This window comes from Protopterus annectens, chromosome 4.part1, assembly GCF_019279795.1.
Source record: "Protopterus annectens isolate FY-2018-M chromosome 4.part1, PAN1.0, whole genome shotgun sequence".
NCBI classification, from domain to species: domain Eukaryota; kingdom Metazoa; phylum Chordata; order Ceratodontiformes; family Protopteridae; genus Protopterus; species Protopterus annectens.
The window spans coordinates 574446646-574459626 of NC_056734.1; the positions used below are offsets into that span (position 1 = coordinate 574446646).

The window sequence follows — 12981 nt, forward strand, 5'->3', positions numbered from 1 at the left end:
TAATATCACCATGTAGCTCCATGTATTAATTTTGATAGGCAAACTGGCTATCTGAAATGGTCCACATAAGTGTGCTGCATGTGTCAGGAAGTGTGCATGTGTGTGTACCTGTTTGTGTGCATCCTGCAACAGGGTGATATTCAATCCAAGACTAACTCTCTGCTTTATGTCCTTTGCTTGCAAAGGTAGACTCCAGATCCTTCTTGATCCTGGAAAGATAGGACTGGTGTCAGAGAATGAATGAATTATGCTTAAATTATATCATCCTATTATGTTGCATAAAATCTTATGCTTGCACTTTTTATTTCATTGCTTTTTTAATGGGCATAATGAGATTTATTATGTGGGTTAGCTTACAAAATACACAATTGATATGCAATTTTTCATCTGGTTCAAAGGCTAAATCTTCCAAGCATCAAACAACTATGGGGGCATTCATAAAGGTACTTCAACACATACACCTTTATATATATGCTGTGGTAATCTTTTTGCATTCAGTACCATCCCAAACATGGTGCTGCATGATGTTCTAGCATGAAGGAGTTCAGCACCAAATAGGGCTGGCTCTGCAACCGTCCATCTGCGGCTGAGGAATATGTCAATTAGCTATGTGATCTCTCCCTGCAACTGCCTCCAGGAAGGCATCAACATACCAACCAAGTCAAGAGATTGCTTGGATGTGTAGATCAGCATAGTCAGCCTCTCCACACTGCGGTAGTGAAGAGACACTTGCACAGTGATTGGGGGCGGGGGTGAGGGGCTATTAGACTCTAGACTAGAATGCCATGATGGCACCTATATCAGTATGGGATCAGGGTAGGGAAAAACACTAGCCATCAGGGAAACTACAATTGTGCCATAACAGCACTTACATCACTATGGAGATTGGGGGTGGGTGGAGCCACTAGACACCAAGTATTACTTGAAACTCCAGTGTCATAATAGCACCAGTATCAGTATAGTGGGTTGTGGGGGGGGGGGGGCTTATCCACCAGAGATACTACAATTGTGCCATAATTGCAATTAAACTATGACAGGGATCGGGGGTGTAGGTGGAAACAGTAGATAGGGAGCAGGCAGTGTCGCTCGTCTTGGTTTACAATTGAAGATGAACAGGTGGGGTAGTTTGTTTATATGCTTTATTGCACAGAAACACATCAGGATGGATAGCAGCAATACAAAATATAAATGAACTGATTAACTGACAGACTACATAGACGTGCATGCTTAAATCTCAACAGCTTACTACAAAATGGCAGTCAGGCTTGCACGTGTTCAGTATTTATACACATGTGCAAGCCCATGGAGTGCTTCTTAAAGGTATACATACATACTGATCTACATCCTTCCTCTTTAGTGAAATGCCCACAATAAATGACACTTGAATAAGACATGCAACTATACAGACACTGAACAAGAACCACAATGTTCACGTCCAAGTTGCAGTGTATCTAGAACATGGTCTGGAAATGTGACCTGATCTAGTGATACAGCAATTAGGACTGGGTTTAGCAACAGGGATAGTCATTGGTGAACAAACCAGTTTCATGAGTTTCGGGATTCATCTCAGGAACAGGGTTATTTACTGGAATGTCCTCTGGAACTGGAACTCTAGATAACTCACTCTGAGATTTAGAGGTTTTCTCGCAGGTATTATACTGCAATACAGGCTCGGACACCTGGACCAAATGTTTCCGATTCCACCTAAATTCTACTCCTTGTGATTCCACAATGTATGATTTCAGCTCTGGACATACATTTTTCACAACTCCAATCTGATCAAAACCTTTGGATGTCTGCATCCTCACTATCTCTCCTTCTCGTAATGGATTGAGTGGTTTTCTGGTCTTATCATAATAGGACTTCTGGAATACGTGCTTCTTTAACAGATGGGGTTTTACTGATCTGTTGTTCTTGACACATGGAACCAATAGATTACTACTAATTGGTAGTGTGATTCTGGTTTGTCTTGGCAGAAGTCTCTGTGCAGGTGAACCAAGATGTTTATCATGAGGAATATTTCTGAGGGAGTTCCTAGATCCAGTCAGTAGCCCTCTACCCCGTGGAACTATTCCCCTAAACCAGCAGTCCCACAAGGCTTACAGCAAGAAGGATGCTGCCCTACTGAATACCTCAGCAAACCTGTTCTAAGCTGCCGACCGGCTAAAATCCCTGTTAAGGAACTATTCCCCTAAACAAGCAGTCCTACAAGGCTTACAGCAAGAAGGACACTGCCCTGCTGAATAACTCAGCAAACCTTTTCTAAGCTGCCCACTGGCTAAAAGCCCTGCTAAGGTTATTCATCTAAAACTATCTGTGCATTTCACATTTGCTGATCTGGGTCAATAGCACTATTTCCTAGCCCCAACTACAGTACCAACCCCTACAACTACACTTCCCCCATATTTTTATCTCTAAAATTGGAAACAAAATACAGAGATTTCCCCAAAATTAAAACAAAAAAATGTAAGGAAAAAAAGAGGTATACATCATACCCCTGACTTACAACTTATACAGTAACTTTAATCATTCAAAACCTATCCTGTTAAACCTAAGCATACTTACTTGCAGGTTTCTTGTGTGTGGTTGAGCCTTGCTCTGCTTGCCCTCGCTGTGCTCGGGCTTGCTCCGTAGCTCTCCCTGCCCCCAATTCCCACCCACCCTCACTGTGTCTAGCTTTAAAGCCACTATACCACTCCCCTCCAGCTGAACCAATCAATAATCCTCTACTCAGCCTAACTCATTCCACTTCCACCCCTCCTTTTTTCCTATATGGACCAATCAGTACTGTACTGTGTACACTACTGCAGCCCCACTCCTCTCCCAGTAGTAAATATCCAACCTCAAGATCCAGAGGGTTTTAGGCCTATAACACCAATCTAGCCTCCAACCATGTTACCTTACAAAGTAATGTCAGTACTCTCTCTACTATCCCTCATGCTATTTCCATATTTCCTCTCCATTTATGAAAATCAGTCTTACCTAGAATTTCACCACCCAAAATCTCAAACTAGCCCATATAAACAAAATCCTGTAAGTTATAGTAATTATACACAATAACCTGACAATGGATGGAGATGTTCATCCAAACCCTGGCCCTGCCACCTTAGATAAGGCAACATCCATTACAACTAACTCAGTTGAATCACTATCTATTAATAAGACCCCCAACTCCCTCCTGATCTGCCAACTAAATATACGAAGCATAAATAACAAAGTACACAATCTGCATGCCCTCCTACAAGTCAATTCCCCTGATATTCTATGCCTAACTGAAACCTGGCTAAAACCATCAACCTCAGATAATGAAATCCTACCATCTGGATATAATATTCTTAGACTCAATCGCTCTACCAGGAAGGGAGGGGAGGGGGGTAGCTGTACTTTTCAAATCTAAACTAAATGTTACCTTAAACCCCAGTCAACCACCCCAGGTCAATAAGGCAGAAATAATTGCTACCAAGCTCCAAATTAACAAAAACAAAAGCATAAATATAGTCTGTGTGTATATTCCACCAGGGAATAATATCAGTTCCCTAGAAGACATCCCCAATGGTTAGCTAGTAACTACCTACAAGAAACTATTGTACTAGGAGACCTTAACATCGACTGGAATGCTTGTTCCTCTCAATCTCCTACCACCCATGTAAACCTGTATGGATTCACACAGCTTATATCCACCCCCACCAGGATAGGAAAACCTAACCAAAAAAATAGTATACTGGATTGGATACTAATCAATAGCCACCCCAAATGTATTCATCGGGGGTCATCCCCGATGACCTCAGTGACCACTTTCTTACCTTTATCTGCAAGCACAAATCTAATTACTCTCAGCAGCCCATCTACAGAACAATAAGAAATAGTAAAAGCTTCAATCCTAGTAAGTTTCAGGACAAACTTAAAGCATGCAACTGGGCTGCCCTAAAGTGCCTGCCCCTAGACGAAGCTGTCTCCTACTTTAACAATAAATTCCTCACCATCCTCGACTCTCATGAGCCCACTTGTTCCATGAGGGTAAAAACAAAAGCTGCCCCATGGCTCTCTAAAGAAACTAAAACAAAAATCATAGTCAGAAATAAGGCATGGGCAAAATGGCGTGTTACAAAAGACCCTATAAATCAAACCAAATTTAGACAACTAAGAAATGAGACAAAACAAGTTATTCTATTAGAGAAAAAAAATACTACCTCCATCTCCCGCAAGGGAACCAAAATAACCCCCCAAAAATCTGGGCAGGGTTAAATAAATTACTGCACCCAGGACAAACCACCACTCCACCTCCCTCAGCCTCTACAGATAAACTACCAGCGGATGTTGCTAACATGTTTAATAATTTCTTAACTGAAACCATCCAAGCCCTTGCGAGCCAAATACCCCTTAACTCCTCTAACTCACTGGATAGCACTCGCAGCTCCCAGCCCTCCTTTAGCTTCCAACCAGTCTCTACATCTTTCATTCGTTCACTACTCAAAAAAATAAAACCTACTACCCTAGCTGCAGACCATCTCCCAGCTGAATATTTACAAAAAGCTGCTGATACCATAGCGTACCCCATTTCCATTCTAATTAATCGGTCCATATCAGAAGCCTCAGTCCCCTCTATCTGGAAAATATCCCGTGTCATACCCCTCCATAAAGGTGGTAACTCTACTGAGTTATCCAATTATCGACCCATAGCCATCTTATCACCTCTGGCAAAAATAATGGAAACATGCATCCATAAACAACTCCTGTACTTTCTAATCCCAAACAACCTACTGGCTAACTCCCAGCATGGCTTCAGGCCATATCATAGTGCCACCACAGCTCTCCTCACCTTCTCTAATGCAATAAACTATAACAGGAACAACAGCAAGTTATCTTCAGCCCTTTTCTTGAACCTGTACAAGGCTTTTAACATGGTTAACCACCATATTCTCATCAACACCCTGGCAACAATGTCCGTAGGCAATCACTCTCTCCAATGGTTTGAATCCTACATGCACAATAGACAGCAATCCGTCATATGGCAGAACAAACTCTCAAACCTCCTATCCAACACTCTAGGTGTCCCACAGGGATCTATCTTGGGACCACTTCTGCTTTCCATTTTTATCAATGATCTCCACACAGTCATCCCTGAATCCATCTGCATTCAATACGCAGATGACTCAACATTGATCTGCACTGGCACCTCGCAAACAGAGCTGCTATCAATAACTCAGAGTACTTTTAACCTAGTAGAGAACTAGCTTGCCACTTGCTGCCTGATTCTAAATCCTAATAAAACGAAGCTCCTAATTTTTACCCCCACTCAAAGATCCACAGCATTATCTCTCTCCATTAAGGCTAATAATGGTACCATAATCTCTCTAGATGCCCATACAAAACTGCTCGGAGTTATTATAGACAACAGTCTTAAGTTTGATGTGCACATCAATAAAACAATCTAAACCATTAACAGAAAACTGGGCTCACTATATAGGATAAAGCCATTCCTTACCCCATATGTTAGGACTTCCATTGCCCGCTCCCATCTACTCTCTACACTCTACTATGCTTCCCCTTTACTTGCCAACCTAAATAAAACTGATCTTAACAAACTCTGAAGCTGCTATAATAACATAGCTAGATTTGCAACTGGTCTACCCTATAGAACTCATCATTGTAAAAATCTAAATGATCTCAGATGGCTAAAGCTACCCAGGCAGATTCAGTATAATCAACTCATTGTGGCTCACAAAGCACTTAACCAACCAGATAATATTCCTGCCCTGAAAAACATCATCTATCCCCACTCCATCTCCAGATCACTCAGGTCATCTAATAGATTATTAGTGCAAACCATCAAATCCAACAACTCAGCTGGTGACTCCCTGTTCGCCAACTCTGCTGTCAAAATTTGGAATTCCCTTCCTGCTAACATTACCCTAGATACCACCCTATCTCAATTTAAAAATGCTCTCAAGGAGTATGTCAAGTCTAAATGGATATGTCCCTGCTCCAAGCCTGACTAAATCTTTATGCATACTTGTGTACTAATACTATGTCTGTAAATGGTATGCAAATATCTTTGTTAAGCCAGTTTAGAAGATTATTAGACTGTATAAATTTAACTGGACTATAAAATGTGTTATATTTGTATAAATTTAACTGGACTGTAAAATGTGTTACATTTGTATAATGTTATGATGACTCCTGTTCTACATGTACATCGTAATTATTATATATGTAACCACCTTTGGAGCTTTTCTTCCTGGGCCTCTGCTGAAAATGGACATGTATCCAGTCGGACTATCCTGGTCAACAATTGTAAAATAAAATAAAAAATAAGAAATAAATTTAAGAGATTCAGATAAATATCGCTATTGTCTCATTTTAACTTCTCTAATAACTGCTTTGCACTTTGAACTGCACGTTCTGCCAAACCAGTTGACTGTGGGTACTCAGGTCTACTCGTAATATGAATAAAGTCCCACTCTTCAGCAAATCTCTTGAAGTGCTGGCTTGTAAACTGTGTACCATTGTCAGAAATAACTTTGTGCAGACTATCATGGACTGCAAAATGACACTTCAGCTTAGTAATGACAGTACTGGACACTAGATTAGGAAGTAGGTCAATCTCAAACAAATTTCATTAAGAGTCTACTAACACCAAGTAATGTTGACCATTCTATCAAAAATGTCTGTAGCTACTGTCAGCCAAGGTAGTTCAGGAATCTGGTTTAGTTGAAGTGGTTCTTTTTGTTTATGTGGCTTAGTACTATTACATACAGAAGAAGATGAAAGTACTCTGTCACTGTCCCTTGAAATAGAAGGCCAAAACATTAGTGCTCTCGCCCTTCTTTTGGTAGAATCAGTTCCTGGGTGGCCACGATGCAAGATGGTAATATACTCTCATTGTAAGGATTGTGGAACAATCACTTTTGGATCCTTCATAATGATACCATTGTCAAACAAAATCTCAATACTGTAAGTAAAATAAGGTTGTAGGTCATCAGGTAAACAAAATTGCATTGACGGCTTTCCTTGACAGATAAAGTGGTTGAGCTTCTGAAGAACTGAATCTGAGGCTGTATGGCTTCTACGCTCATCAAGACATGTGGAAGAAAAATTTCTCACTTCCATGACTTCAAAGTCAGGTTTCTCATTTTCATGCTGTTCAGTGGCATTTCTGGGTGATTTGGAAAAAGTATCAGCAAAATAAAGAAGTGTGTCTTTGGTGTAGACAAGAGTGAAATTATACTTTTGCAATTTCAACATCATGAATTGCAATGTGGCTGGAGCTGTATGCATAGGCTTTCTCAAAATGGCTAGAGGTTGGTGATCTGTTTCAATTTGAATTGGTCTACCATAAATATAATCAAGAAACTTCAAACATGGAAACACAATTGCCAAAAGTTCTTTCTCTATCTAGCCTTACCACATCTTGGTTTGGTTTAGAGTTCTGGATGCATAGGCCACTGGTCTACTCTCTTGAAGAATGACTGCACCAAGACCAAACTTTAAAGCAACACAAGAAGGAGTTACTGGTTTGTGAACATCATAGTATCAGAGTTGGTGGACTGGCAGTTCTCTGTTTCAGGACATCAAATGCTCTCTGGTGTTCTTCTGACCATGACCAAGATACATCTTGGCATGTCAGCTCTCTAAGCAGTGCTGAAAGTTGGCTCAAGTCTGGAATGAACTTGCCTAGGTATTTACCCATGCCAAGAAAATGCTGCAGGGCTTGAACATTGTCTGGAGCTGGCATCTCAATCACTGCTGTTTGCTTGGTAGGATCTGGTCATAAACCTGAACTGATAAATGAATGACAAACATAAGTAACTTCTTGTAGCCTGAACTTGCAGTTCTGAGGATTCAGCTAAAGATTCACTTCATGTGCTCTTTCCAGAGCTTTCTCAAGGTTTCTGTCATGCTCGTCTTCACCATTACCTCCTCCAGTATATCATCTACTATAATAGCACATGGATACCCAGAAGAAAATGTGTTCCATGGTACGCTGGAAGACTTTGCTGGCAGATTTTATCCCAAATGGCATTCTCAAAAATCTGTACCTGCCAAAAGGAGTCCTGAAAGAGGTTAAACAATGAAGATTTCCGGTCAAGCAAAATTCGCCAAAATGAACTTTTTGCATCCAAGACAGAAAAAACAGTGGAATTTGGCATAAGAGCAGCTACTTCTTCCACTGTATACATTGGATGATGAGGTTTTTTTCAGTGCTGTGTTCGAATCTCATGGATCAGTACATATTCTGATATCATCTGAGCTTTTCTTATGAGTTACCACCATGGAAGATACCCATTCAGTAGGCTCATCAACTGGACAAATTACACCTTGCTGCACTATTTTATCTGGAATTTTCCAGGCTGGTCAGACAATTGGGCTGACCTCTGGGTCTAACGTCATAGAGTACACAACTGGGAGTTTGCCTAGTTTGTCTTCAAAAAGATCAGCGTAGGTAGACAAAATAGACTGGGCAAAATTAGAACAGTGGTCTTTCAAGCTTTCATGGTGCACTCCCTTATTAAATGAAAGTAGTCCCATTTTCAAAATGACTCTGAGGCATAATAATGACTGTACGTGCCTTTTGACTACGTAAAATTGCAAGTCATAGTTGTTCCCAGCAGAGTAATATGAAATCACTACTGAACCTTCAAGTCTGAATTTCTTCACCGCCATAAGCAACAAGCTTTGCACACTTTGACAAATCAAGCTTCTCATCAGCACATACTCTAGCAAATGTTTCTGTTAACATAACATTGCACTCTGAACCTGTTTCAACTGATCATCTTGTCTCTTTGAATGTTCTCTTTTAATAAAATAATGAGCCTTATTTGATTTACAAAACCTTTGGAAATGATTCCACTTGTGGCATTTGTGCCATTGCTGACCAAAAGCTAAGCACTTTTCTCTTTTGGGTTCATGATTTGCACCACAATTATCACAGTTAACTATGAAACTGAGTAGAGGCATATTCTTTGATTTTGCTGAGTCATTCCTATGCTTTACTGAAACTGTGTGCACTCTGGAATTTGCTAGGAAGCTACAGGGCTTACCAGGGACTGTTACAGGACTCACAGTTGCTGCTATGTGCTTGGGCCTGTTTATTTTAACCACATGCTGCACACTATCAACATTAGCTTCAGAAGATACTGGAAGCATGCATTTCTCATTTGTAAGCATATTTGTGTGCTTTTCTGTGAGCTCATATCTCTGACATATCTCGATGGCCTTATTCAAAGTCAGATCACTGTCATAAAGCAAAATCTTTCTCACAGCATCATCTTTAATACCCCACATGAGTCTGTCTTTTATCAACTCATCCCTTAAATCACCAAATCTGCACGTTTTAGCTTTATTTCACATCAGTTAAATATGCTGCAAAAGTTTCATCAGACTTTTGATCCCTTGTATAAAATAAATGCCTTTCCATTGTAATATTCATTTGGGGATTACACATTTCTCTAAATTTACATTTATAGCACTTGGGGTCTTCCCTTGACTCAGCCAATACCACTATGTGATGGTTTTCCCTCTCTCCAGCAAACACAGCATGTGCATATGCAAATGAACGCTCTCTTTCTCTGGTTTCTGATCCAGCTAAATTAAGCAGAATAAATGCCTTTGTACAGACATCTTTATCTGAAAATGCAGCTTGTATGAAAATATCATATTCTTGCTCAAACACTCTCCAATTCTCTACAATATTATTATCAAACAAGTGGAGCTGGTTTTCAAAATCATTCAGCCATGCCAACAAAGTATGCCCAAACACACTGAAAATATGCCCTTGTAATTATGTACAAACAAACACACACAGCCAGTACTTGCAATAACAGTCAAATGCACAATAAACTCTTTGAAATACTGTACTTTGCGAAATATGCTTTGAAATGGCTGTATTTTGTGAAATAACTGCACTGTAATACTACACAATCTTGTGAACACTCTGTATACTTCAGATATCTTGAATAGCTTTAATTAATGTGAAAAAGTAGCACATAGTGAAAAATGCACTCGTTTTCCTTATTTTATACATTTTCTGTGATTTGGACATTATTTCAAACATTTTTGTAACTATTTTGAATATTTTTATTAATATGTTGCAGTTTCGACATTTCGTTTTACTAGAAATTCGTTTTGGGCATTCTGAGTGCTTTTTTATATTTTTCCAGTAAGAAATAATTTAAGCAAGTTTTGGTACCTGAAATTAATTTCTGACCTGTTTTTGCGAGTTATATGTGCAGTAGGGATGATCCATTCCTCTATATTCCTTCATTAACTGAGTGCCTCTTGGTCTTGATTCCGGATCCCACTTCTGACACCATGTCGCTCATCTTGGTTTACAACTGAAGACAAACAGGTGAGGTAGTTCGTTTATATGCTTTATTACACAGAAACACATCAGGATGGAGGCCAGCAATACAGAATATAAATGATCGGATTAACTGACAGACTACACAGACATGCATGCTTACATTTCAACAGCTTACTAGAAAATGGCAGTCAGGCTCGCATGTGCACAGTATTTATACACATATGCAAGCCCATGGAAAGCCTCTTAAAGGTATACATACATAATGATCTACAGGCAGACAAGTAAGGTAGAGGTACTGGGACTGTGGTTTGTGTGTGTGTGTGTGTGTGTGTGTGTGTGTGTGTGTGTGTGTGTGTGTGTGTGTGTGAACGCATGCATGCATGCAAGCATGCTTGTGTTTGCATGTGTACTTGTATACATGAGAGAGTGACTGGGGGGATACCAGTGCCTACACAAGTACCAGTTAACTATCATGATGAAGTAACTGCAATTCAGAGACATGCAAATTAGCTGATAATGAGGTCTTTCCCCATTGCAGTTAACATGTCTCTGAATTGCAAAATATTGCATCATGGGAGCAGGATATTGGCCTTTTCATGAATTTCCAGGTCAATTTGTTTTATCCCTGAAGCTACCAAAAATAAAAACAGTGCAATCAAGGGTGACACTTCAAATTTAATTTTCTGATATCAAAATTATCATTGTCAGTGAACTATACATCATTAACACCAGTTATCAGGAAACAAAGCCAAATGCTTTTATTAAGTAGAAAATAGATTCTAGAAATTCCCTCTAAACATTTTCACAATCAAATCTTTATGTGGGGAAAAAGACACGTACATAGAAATATTTTATACGCAGTCAATAAGAAGCAAAAAACAATGTATAAATTTATTAACACATTAAAGATGTATATATGTAAATATGCATGCAATGCATGCAGGAATCACAGATGATATGTAATACCTTAATGATATGTACATACTAATAATTATAGACAGATGGCAGGAAGCGCCAGCCGAATTTATAACACCTTGAAATAATATACATAAAAATATTTATACACAACTAACGGGACGTGCATACAATATACATATTAATATTTTATTTTACTTAGAAAGAGATTATTCTCTCTTTTAAACGTGATTCATGACTTGTCATTATTTTAACTGTCTCAATAAATCCATCCATATTCTAACGGAGACTTGTAGGATCTATAAAAATATTTCATATTTTCTGACTTGACCTACCTCTTACTGGTGTGTGCTGTTAATGTGTACCTACATTCCCTGTGTTTATTGGCATGTGTATAAATTCCAGCCTTGAAAATACTCTTATTTAAAAAAAGTAAATAAAATAGCCAATACTTACCTTAAGAAACCACCAAATGTACGAGTAATTCTTATTTTTTCCTTTAATAGGCTATTTAAAGCATTTACAGTTATATATTTGACACCTGACCTTACAGTTTTCACAAGGGTTACAACTGTTTGTGGAAACATTAAATAGTAAATTCATTATTTTATATGTTGCATTCTATGAAAGTCAACACTTAGTGCTGGTAAATGCCAGCATTTGCACCTGAATGTCTTGGCCTATCTATAGCTCTTGTGTGTGACCACCTAAATGCATAAGAACAATGACTGTGTGCAGTTCAGAATATACCACTCAACCTCTTAACATAAGAAATCTGGACAAAGCCTAAAATAATGGGGGGGAACTAAGGCTTAAAAACAGGGACAGATTTTAAATATTGCTATTATTAACTTAGAAAGCTGATAGAACATGAGGATTTGTGTTTGCATACATTTTTCTGAAGGATATGAAGTCTGAAACTCAAATATATGTCATTATCCAGTCATTATTTAGTGACTTCAATTATCTGTGATTTGCCAGAAAATCACAGATTTTATGATGAACAGATCAAATATTTGAGGCAAAAATCTGTACAGCTGAGAGGTATGGTTGAGATAGGTTAATTGCTGAAATACTCACAGTTTAAAGCTACATGGCAACCCATGAATTTATAACCAGTATTTGGCCAGCTCATGGAGCAAAGGAAAATACTCCTGGTTATGGGAGACTTCTTTCTGAATGTAGGGGGGAGTCCTCCAGTGCACTTGTGTGCATGTATACGTGGGAGGATGGGGTGGGGGAAGTGCCTAAACACCCAACTAAAAATGGTCTTCTATCAGACTATAGCACATCAGAGAAGGTTAGAGTTTTGATGGTGGGGGATTTTCAGACATGGATACAGTGTAGCACAGTTGCTTAATTCCATTTTACAAAATCCATCCATCCATCCATAACCCCTTTTTCCCATTTTTGCATATGGGGTCAGGGTGTCACTTCAACAGTGACAATCATCTAGAGCCAAGGTTTGCACTGCTGGTATCTCCTATAAACCAACCACCTATCAGATGACAATTTCCAGCGAATTCCTCAAACTAGCTGCAGATGCCCTAGCCATCCCAGTCTCCCTGCTCATCAAAAGATCCATAACTGAATCCCAAGATCCCAAAATCTCGAAGTGATTTTATATATTACCTCTGCATTAAGGAGGCATATCTAATGATCAGAATAACTTCAGGCCAATTGCCATTCTACCTCCACTATCTAAGATATCAGAAAGATGTGCTCAACAGAGCAATGCTACAATAAAACAGCAAAACTTGCCT

The 12981-nt window shown here is 39.2% G+C and overlaps 1 protein-coding gene across 1 annotated transcript in view; it reads right to left on the bottom strand.

Moving 5' to 3' along the window:
- Positions 1–12981, bottom strand: part of PEX5L (peroxisomal biogenesis factor 5 like) — a 1534471-nt gene that overhangs the window by 424827 nt on the left and 1096663 nt on the right. The gene's annotated exons all lie outside the window — the stretch shown is intronic.